The 9,285-nt window shown below is 39.8% G+C and overlaps 1 protein-coding gene across 1 annotated transcript in view; it reads right to left on the bottom strand.

Moving 5' to 3' along the window:
- Nucleotides 1-5,027, bottom strand: part of acox3 (acyl-CoA oxidase 3, pristanoyl) — a gene marked incomplete in the record, with an annotated part of 494,152 nt that extends 489,125 nt beyond the window's left edge. The window contains 1 exon segment of the mRNA XM_037681288.1: nucleotides 4,838-5,027.
- Between the last annotated feature and the right edge of the window lie 4,258 nt (nucleotides 5,028-9,285).

The raw sequence follows: 9,285 nt of genomic DNA, 5'->3' as shown, positions 1-9,285 counted from the left end.
GTTCTAGAATTGCGCAGCTCAAGGTGGCTGCATGTTGGAGCAGCTCTGTTACTTTCATTCTGAGATTTTGCTTTTGGAAACTTTAATTCCTGTTTTTCTGGATGTAAATCACATTTTTTGGATGATTGTTTCCTCTGGTATCAGATGCTGTGCAGCAGGAAGGATTTTTACTGAAACTTTTTTGGCTTTGGACATTTGTTATGATGCGTAACCATGGCAACAAGGCAGTTTTCTACAACAGCAGCTGAATAACATTTCAAAAGCTCAAATAATATCTCAACTATGGCCCCCAACTCTCAAATGAGTTGAAAAGGATGTTCTGTGGATGCATTCTCATCTACCTGCCAGCTGTGCTCGAGTGCCTGATCTCTGAGATCCTGGAACTAGCAAGAAACACGGCTCACGACAGCGGATAGACAGGATCGTCCCTCAGCACCTACAGTTGACTGTCCACAGCTATGAGGAGCTCGGCAGACTGCTGGGAGGAGTGGCCATCGCTCTGAGAGGAGTTCTGCCCAGCATTCAAGCGGTCCTACAGTCCAGGGGAACCGAGAGGCCAGCCGAGTCTGGGTGGACGGATCGGACGGTCTGCAGCCAGTTTCTTAAGATCCACTGTGGGATGGACCTTTACAAGAGATCCTTCCTGTCTACAGACATCAGCATCTATAACATCTCTTAATGAAATGAGGATAACGAGTTACAAAAACAAATAATTTCCCTTTGGGATTAATAAAGTATTATTGAATTGAATTAGGGCAGCACGGTGGCGCAACTGGTAGAGCTGCTGCCTCTCAGCGAGCAGGTCCTTGGTTCAAACCCCGGTCCAGGGGCCTTTCTGGGTGGAGTTTGCATGTTCTCTCCGTGCATGCGTGGGTTTTCTCCGGGTACTCCGGTTTCCTCCCACAGTCCAAAAACATGCATGTTAGGCTGATTGGTAACTCTAAATTGTCCCTAGGTGTGAGTGAGAGAGTGAATGGTTGTTTGTCTCGTTTGTCTCTATGTGGCCCTGTGATGGACTTGCGACCCGTCCAGGGTGTACCCCGCCCCTCGCACAGTGATTGCTGGACATGGGCACCAGCGACCCCCGTGACCCAAAATGGAATAAGCGGGTAAAGAAAATGGATGGATGGATGAATTGAATTAAATATATATGTGTGTGTGTGTGTGTGTGTGTGTGTGTGTGTGTTTAATTGCTCTTTTAGCTACTTTTGCCTGAACCTAACACTGTAAGTGAAACAAGGCATTTCTTAAGTTGCTGTAAATTATGATATAATACATATTTACTCTCTCATTCCAGAAAGCAATAACAAACAACAACAGCCTTCATGATGGACAGACATCATGGACACCACAGCAGCAGCTGTCTTCACTGAAAGATCCTTAACATGATCGTCACTGACATGAGGCCTCTGTCGATGGTTGAAGACGAAGGCTTCACTACAACGATCCACACTTTTAATCCAGGTTACACTCTTCCCTCATTGACACATTTTACAAAGTAGCTACATATTGTGTAGGTATAAAGATACATTTGTATATATATTTGTGTACATTTTTTTAAGCTATTTGACCAACTTTTATTTTTTATTATTCAATATTTTACTAACAGAATAGTCAAATAGCAACCTGTTTTTTGTGTGAATTGCTATGTCAGTCAAATGAATCGATTATTGAAATAATCGTTAGTTGCAGCCCTAATTACCTCCCTCAAGTGGTTAAAGGTATTGAGGTTCAGGAATCTCAAGTGAATGATGTTGTGTTGTCTCTTTGGACTGACAAGTCCGCCATCAACCAAGACCTTTATGAGGCCTTAGTGCTTAAACACTTTAACCTCCAAGTGGTTAGAAAGACTTTTCATTTCCAAAACGATTTAAGATCGTCTTATACCTTAAAAGCTGTGGGTAGTTGTACTCTCAGGCTTAAATGGAACCATAGAGAACTGACTCACTCATTTCTTGTGGTCCCAAACTTACCACACTCGGTATACATAAGCCATGACATCCTAGTCCGACTTAGTATTCGGGTGGACACCATAAATGATGTTGTGTGGTCACTGACAACCGTTCCTCAGGTCACCTCTGTCCCTGATCTAGACAACCTCAGATCCAGACAGACATTTCCTGAAGTTCGTCAGGGAACCTCCAACCAACAAATGAAAACCACCTCCGCTTTTTCTCAAAAGCATCTCAATGAAATGACTGAAGGACATAAAACCTACCACGAAGCCTCACATGAAGAACTTCAAGTGGGGGAGAAGGTCTGATATTACGTCTTTGCCCCAGTCACAGGACAAAAAGCTTCCCAAACCGGAACGCTTGCCCATAAACTTCTACCAACGTGGATTAGACCACATCTGATAACGGATAAACTGTCCCCAGTTGTGTACCATATCAAAATCAGCATAAGTCAGAAAGAACCTGTCCTTAAGTGGGTTCACCGAAACCAGATCAAGCCACACAAGGCTCGAACTAAAACAACAAATGGTAGAGAATCTTCAGATGACCAAAACATAGGCTAAACAAACTTAAGAAGGTAAAAACCCCTATCCTTCTCAAAGTAGCACCTTAAATTCACAAACCCACAAACAAATAGGTACGGCAAAACACCTTAGACCTAACAATAAACCTTTAAGGAAAAATCAACTTTTCTTGACCACGAGATCAGACTAGAAGTAAAACAACCATCGATCGGAAAAAATTGGAACCTACAAGTGGGGGTTGAATAACTTTGGGTTGCCGTCGAGATTATGTGTTGTTTGTGCTCAAACTCAGCTGATCAGCATGTTAAAAGTTTGTTTAGATAATTTAATTCATGAATCTGAGATAAACATACCTAAATTTTAACGTTAAGAGCTAGACCTTAGTCCAAATTGAATCAAAACCCCTTCTCAAAGTCCTCAGATTTATGCCATTTACTTTCTAAAATAATATTATTGGTTCATATTCATTTTCAATATTTGCCATAATTTTCATGTCATAATTCAAACTGAAAATAAACATTACAGAACTGTATTTAAATTACGGATTCTTTGTGTTTTCTTCGAGGGACAGGAATTAAGTTTGTTACAAGAACTCATGGTTTATATATGTTTGAGGTGAGGCCGGTCCAGAGTAAAACCTGTTAAAGGGTACGGGTTTGACCGGACCAGAAGTCCAATATCCTGCACATGTATTCCCCTACAAGGGAATCACTGAGCTGCTGTTGTTCTTCAGAGTTAGAAGGTGGTAGCTCTTGTCAAATGATGATCTCCAGCATCATCTTGTTCATGCCAGGCTTTTCATCCACTGACCACAGCCACCTGCAAACATCAGGGGGACCAGTAGCTGTTTAACACATCTGGAAGGAAACCAGTGAGATTTTAATATGGCCATGACCATTATGATATGATGTTATGTGGGGGAGTGGTGGTGCAGAGGTTGGAAGACGGGCCTTTGATGGGAAAGTCGCAGGTTCAACTCCCGGTACTGTCAACATCAAAATGTGGGTGGAAAAGGTGAAACACCCACACCTGCCTCCACCTTCATTGGCCCCACTCTGGGCCCCTAAGCAAGGCCCTTAACCCCCACCATCTGCTCCTAAACAGGTCTCTCTAGAAAATGAGTTCTCATGACTCAATGAGACTACCTGGATAAATAAAGGGTAAATGAAAAAAATAAAAGTTTAAAATAGAAATACTCGCATCATGAGGCCGAGGTTGTGGGTGTGACGTGCACGTTCCTGAGAGGCCACAGACAGAGCAGCTCCAGCTTTTGTTGAGTTCCTGTAGTCCTGCAGTTTTCAAGCTGAAATGAAAAAACATAATGAATATGAACTTTACAGTCTATATTTACCTGTTCATATAAACACATGCAGGTATCTCACCTTGTGACTGACAATAAAATATGTAAATTTATGAACATTAATTAACTTATAATGATGCTCCTACTCTTTGAAGGTGAACCGATGGTACCACACCATCTCTCAGTCGGACAGTCTGATCAGTTTGATCAAAATCCTCCAGTTTAAAATCCTCACTGTACAGAAGAATCCTTCTCATAGATACTTCCACCTCTTCCTCACATCTTTTTCTTTGGGAAACCTTCAAAATGAAAACAGGAGATTTGTGTCTACACAAAAACATTGTACAAAGGAGGTCAATCTTATTTTCTATTTCCTATATTCTCCCTATTTTTTATTTATTTTAATATCCATGAACTTAAACAAAACTCCAGTTCTGATGCATATCTGTTGATAAGGAACCAAAGCTACTGAAATTGTGAGTATGCTTGTTAGAAAAATATTCCTGTCATCAGATCTCAGTTAGCTTCATTGCAGCTGAACACCGTGTTATACTGAACATCACATCAGCTGGTGGATATAAATACAGGACATTTTCTATTCACAAAATACTAACAATAATATGTTCATCTTACTTGTGAAAAGTTATCCCCCGAGACCTGACGTCAACAGTCCGTCGATTAGAACAAGAAATAAGCTGCGAAGTGCTGAGACATCTTCTGCTTTAACCAAATACGGACGACCGCTCCAAGAAGGCGGCCGAAATTCCTGCGCCGCAGCAGCCAATGAGGGATCTAGTGTTTATATCTATGGTTACTGTGTAATCTGACATTGTAATTAAAACGTTTTCGTGTAAATGTGTTAATAATTGGAAAAACATTCCATTTTTTATTGGATTGTTGTCGTGTAAACTTTACCGCGGTGCGTTTCTCGGAATAACAGCAACACTTCTCGCTGAAGGGCGGCAGCTCTACCAACTGCGCGACCGTAAAATTATTTTAAACAATGATTTAAAAAAAATGTTTCAACTCGAACCCGTTTTTGGGTCAGTGTATCTTACCTAGTGTGGGATATTCTGAACGTCTTTCTGATCAGGGTCCGTTTGTTGTGGACTTTGATCCGGTGACTTACTACTGGTTGCAATAACTTCCTTCTTCTTCTTCTTCTTTGGTTTTTAACGGCAGCTTGCATCCATCAATGTTGCACTACTGCCATCTCTTGGTGTTTATAAGTTAATTTCTTTCCTCAAATTCTCTCCAGTATTATTTAAAAAACGAAATATCTTTCTTTTCCCTTCTTCACTATTCAGCTGCGAAGCCACATTTTCAAATTTTAGTTCCCTTTTACAACCTATTTCCATTCTCAATAATCTTCTTTGACCCACATATTTCCCGCAATTAATAAAAACATGTTCTATTGTTTCTGTGGTATTACACCAATCACATAAACCAGTAAACCCATCTTAAAAAGAGTGCCATTCAAAAAACTATGCCCGGTTCTTATTCTATTTATAATTATCTCCTCCCTCCTATTTATTCCTTGCAATAACTTCCGGTTGGGATCTTTCAGAATAAGAGCACCACCTCCCATATCTTTTTTAAATTTTATTTTTTATAATAAATCTTTATTAAAGCAAATGATAAGTATACAACAAACAAATGAATTGAGTATACAGATTAACACAACACTTATATGAACAAACAACCAGGGGTGTGATTTTTAAACAAATATTTGCAAAGATTTACATATAGAAATTGTCCTTAGGGCCTTTTTGTTGGTAGAGTCTGTTATTAACTTTACATATAATTCCACATCCTTAATAAAATTTAAAAAGCAAGGCGTTTTGTTAGTAAATTTACATTTATGAATGAAAAAATTGGCCAAAAGAATTAGCAAGTTTATTAAAAAAAAAAAAAACACACACACAAAAAATTAAAATATGGTTATTAATAAACCTGCTAAACTCCTTCCAAAACCTGCGTGTGAAAGGGCAGTGCCAAAAAAGATGTGTCACTGTTTCAGGAAGGTCACCACAAAAACTGCAATCAATATTTATGTCTCTTTTAAATTTAATCATATATAGTTTAACAGGGTAAATTTTATGAAGATTTTAAATGACACTTCCTTCATCTTATTTATAATTAAATATTTATGGGGAGTCATCCAGACAGTCTTCCAGTTGATATCTGGGATATAACGGCTCCAATAAGATGTTATATATTGTTGGATATTTTTATCTAGACTGGTCCTATGGTTTTGACCTGCTCAGAAACGGGATTATAATGAAATTATGACCCGGTTACGACTGGGTTAAACTGGGCCAGCAACTCTAAAATGAGACTCCCTGGGAATCAATATCTGTCAAGGAGTAATGACACAGGACATCAGGGCTCTTCCAGGTTTGTGAACGCGTCACAGACCAGAGAGACCAGCGCTGTAAACTGTAACCTTTTCCTGCCTTGATTTTAATATAATTGGTAAAACTTAATTGACGTTTCCTTGATTTATTGATAGTGTGAGTTGCCACTTCTGAGGGAGATTCGAGTCAGGGGAAGAGACATGGGCTGGAAGAGGGTCCAGGGTCCAAGAGGGGGCCTCTGGGTGACCGGTGACCCGCAGCCACCCCTGATCCAACCGCAACAATATGGACGAGAAACGATGCCTTCTCGGAACAACCTGCGTATTCTTTTATTGTTACCACGCTGATTTGATGATACCACCATGATTATTGTTTGAATTGATTGTTTGAATTGATTTTGTTTTAAACAAGGGGCAGATATGATAAGATTTTTTCTTCTTCTGCTACCTTGCATTTTATGACGTGTTTTTTTTTTCTCATTTGGTTTCTAAATTGTTTTTGTGTTTTAAATATGAAATGAATAAAAATGACAAACAAACCACGCTGCTGTGAAAAGCAGGTTTTCCCCACTGATGACTCAGCTGGACCAGGGACAGGAACTGGAGTAGAGAGAGAACTGTTAGTATTTTTTTTTAAATATTAAGGTGCCTGAGGGAGGGTATAGCGCAAACCACCATTGAGAATTCTTGGAGACTAACTGAGAAATTATACTTTGTATAATGAACAAAATTCATTGTAGGTGAGTAGTCGTCCATCCTTATTAACCAGCTGAGCCACCAGTAGGATCCCATTTTGAATGCAAGTCTCAAGGAAGAGTGACCTGTTTTTAAATGAAATATTTCTGTTGTTCCAGATAAGGTATTTGTGTGGTGAGAAGTTGTGTTTATAAATGAGGGTCCAAGCTAAGAGCACCTGCTTATGGAAGGATGAAAGTTTTACAGGAAGTTTCTCAACGTTGTAATTACAATTTAAAATTAAATTAAAGCCGCCAAAGCGCAAGAAAACATGATATGGTATAAGGTTCCAGATAGAAGTCGGATTCTTAAGAAAGTGTTTATCCCTATTAATTTTGAATGTGCTATTTAGGGTAGAAAAATCCAGAAAATTAAGTCCACCTGATTCATAGTTATTCATAACAGTTTTCCTAATATAGTGTGTACGGTTTTTCCCATATAAAATTAAAACACAGTCAATTTCTTTACTAATTTTATTATCTAAATGTGTTAGGATTTGTGGTCGGAGCGAACCCAGAGTGCAGAACAGGGACTCAACTCGGCAGATATACAAAAATAGGTCTTTAATGATAAATAAAAAGTACAAAATAAATATGCTGACGGGGCAGCCAAACTTACATAAACAAGGAGGGAGGCACGGGGAACTCAGGAGACACGAGGAACTCGAGGAACCAGGAAGAAAAGGAGAGACTCAGGAGACTCAAGGAAGCACACCCAACGAAGACGACCCGACAAAGGACAAGACAGAATAGGGAGACTTAAATACAAGGAGAAGACGAGACATGATGACAAACAGCTGGGACGAGACACAGGTGGCAACAATGGAACTAATGAGGAGCACGAGGGAAACAGACACAACGGGCCACAGAAAAGTAACATCCTTACAGTATGTAAGGAGAGAGCAGCATATGTCAATCGGGATAATCCTTCAGCTTTAGTGAGCAGCACTCTACCTTGTAGAGTTAAGTCCCAACAGCTACTGGTTAAGTTTATTTTTGTTTTTCTGTATAACTGGTGTAAAATTAGAGGAGCATATTAATTTTGGTCTTTAGAGATTAAAAATCCTAAATAAGTGACTTCTCGTTTAACAGGAATATTACAAATAACATTTGCTGAACAGTCTTTAATTGCTAGTAATTCACATTTTTTTTTAAATTTAAACATAAACCAGAGGCCTTGGAAAAGTCACTGATAACATCTAAGGCAAGCAGGATCTGGTTTTCATTCCTTAAAAAATTGTGGTGTCATCAGCTGATTATAAGCTCTTTATTAGCTATGGTGATACCTTGTACAGCACTACTGGAGATAAGAGTTGTAAGAATTTGTGAACGAAGTAAGAGTAAGTATGGTGAAATGGGACATCCTTGGCGAATAGAGCTTTAGAGTGTGACATCACTTGTCCGCGGCGCGGCGGCTGATGGGATAGGATGGGGCTGAATCCACCATTTTAATAGTGCTTTATATTAACTGTTGAAAACAAGCTTTCTCGCTGACTTTTTTTTTTTTGTCTAAGTAGGTTAAAACAGTTTAGGGATGGTCCGAAATTGCTGCGTTATTGGATGTAATGTCCGGTCACACGACTGGAATTGTAAAAAGATTGAAAACGAACACCACTCAGACACCACCTTGAGCTGCAGGACCACGCTTTCCACAGAACAACTGTGTCAACTCTTGAAACTGTGCCTGCAGTCAACCTACTTCACATATGGGGAGCAATATTATAGGCAGAAACATGGGTGTGCTATGGGGTCTCCAGTTTCTCCTATTGTTGCCAACCTGTTGTTAAGGTCTGTGGGTGATGTCAAAGGCGAACGGTTTGAAGCAAGGAGTAAACAACTTGGAGGTAAAAAAAACAATTATATTTATTGGTTCAGGTGTAGCTGGTAAACTTAAACTCAGGATGGATCCACTGTTGGAATAGAGAGGAGATTGATGGTGAATGACAAATCGTCTTGAGGAGATTTTGGAAATGTTGAGTGTAATCCAAAAATAAGCTTACTTGTCGTTGTAGTTCCAGGAGTATGAGAAAAGGAGACAGGATCCGAATCCAACAATCCACGGTGGAATCAGGTGAGTATATTTACAAGTGTATTTACAAAAATCACCAAGGGTGGAGGTGAGGAGAAACCAGGAACCAGGTGAGGCACACAGGAGTGAAGGTGGTGGAGGAGGAGAAAACGCTGCTGTCATGCATGGAGACCGATAAGGAGCTTGAAGTCAGCCAGCCAGTAGTCACAGGAACATGGAGCTTGGTAGAACTTTGCTCTGGCACTGATCTGCTTCTTCTTCTTCTTTGAGGTTTATTGGCGGTTGGCAAACAACGAAATTGGTGCATTACCGCCACCGACTGGTAAGGAGTGTGGACCAAAATGTCACTCAAGGATTAAATCCTCTTAAATAACTGTGTTGATTTAA

This window comes from Nematolebias whitei, chromosome 1 (genome assembly GCF_014905685.2).
Source record: "Nematolebias whitei isolate Nwh7 chromosome 1, NemWhi1, whole genome shotgun sequence".
In the NCBI taxonomy this organism is placed as follows: domain Eukaryota; kingdom Metazoa; phylum Chordata; class Actinopteri; order Cyprinodontiformes; family Rivulidae; genus Nematolebias; species Nematolebias whitei.
The sequence above is the reverse complement of the archived record's forward strand: the minus strand, read 5'-3'. Positions and strand labels throughout refer to the sequence as shown.